This window comes from Dendrobium catenatum, unplaced genomic scaffold (assembly GCF_001605985.2).
Source record: "Dendrobium catenatum unplaced genomic scaffold, ASM160598v2 fragScaff_scaffold_700, whole genome shotgun sequence".
Taxonomy (NCBI): Eukaryota; Viridiplantae; Streptophyta; class Magnoliopsida; order Asparagales; family Orchidaceae; genus Dendrobium; species Dendrobium catenatum.
In genome coordinates this window covers 3,437-4,933 of record NW_021319162.1, presented here as the reverse complement: position 1 = coordinate 4,933, position 1,497 = coordinate 3,437, and positions in this window count along the sequence as shown.

Sequence of the window (1,497 nt, the reverse complement as noted above, 5' to 3'; positions counted from 1 at the left end):
AAAAGGGCAGATAAATCCATGAAAATTTGAAAAATCCAAACCAAACCCAAGGCTGGCTAAAAGAAAACACCATCAATAAAGAGGAAAGAAACTTCCCTGAGTAGGATGAAGACTAAGGAAAAATACAACTTCAAGTTGAGATCTAAAGTGCTAAAGGGGAGCGAAGAATCCTGGAGGAGGTTGTTAGAGTAAAAACCCTAGCAGACGGTTCAAGGGAAAAAAGAACTTTGTGATAGTACATTTATGTAGGTGTGCATTCATAATAAGATCTTTGGAGGCTATGGTATTTGAATAGTGGGTGCTCAAAGCATATGATTGACCAAGGAACTAAATTTGCAACTCTTACGCCAAACAATAATTGCAGTAACTATTTACAGTGATAATATAAGAAAATTTGTTATAGGTGCTGACAATATATATAAGAGAAATTATCTTTTATTTAGAATATCATTTTAATAGATGGCTTAAAACATAATTTTCTCAATCTTAGCCAACTCTATGACAATAATTTTGATATAAATTATTATCTTCATCATGCTTGCAAAAAGTAAATATAAAGATTATTATATAAGGTTTGCATATCAATAATATCAAAATGATGATAATTGTTAATATCAATAAGTCTAATCAAATCACTTGCTTAAAACCACCTTAGCTGAGCCCTTCTTATGACATAGGAGACTATCAATCCATGATGCACACAATTTAAAAGATCACTCATCTAAACTTATTTAAGAGTGTATCCAAACTTAATTATACTAATGGTCATTTGTCTGATGTATATCAACTAAACAAATAGGTCAAACAATCATTTCACCCCATTAAATCATCACATCTAATCCTCTTGAAATGTTGTATATAAACCTATTTTGAACCATTTACATAATTAGTCTAGGTGGAAATTCATATAGATTCATCATTATTAATGGCTTTAAGAGATTTACTAGGGTAATATTTTTAGAACATAACAACGAATCCTTTGTTGAATTAAAAATTTTTGCTGCATGGACTCCAAGGAGCATTAAATTTTCTTATTTCCACTATGCACAACAATTATGCTAGGGAATTCAAAAATTAGAAATATGAATAATTCTATAGAGTTTGCTTTATGCATTTCCTAAAAAAATAACAAAATGAAATAATTGAAAGAAAAAAGTGAATCTTAATTATGGCTTCCTAAGATATGCTTATTGAATAAAAATTTTCTAAATACTATTCGACAAAGAAAATTAAAACATGTTGTCTTAAATAAACTAAGCATCCATTTGAAAATGAATAGTACACCATATGACATAATGACCGGATGTCAAATATATCATATTTACATATATTTGAATACAAATATTTTATGCTAAATAATAAAAAAAATTAAATTTATACAAAATTGATTCGAAGTTCTATGAAATCATTTTCTAAAGTTATTTATCTACTAAAAAATACATATATAAAAGTGTTAAGAAAGAAAGTTAATATGAAATAATATAAGAGTGCAAAACC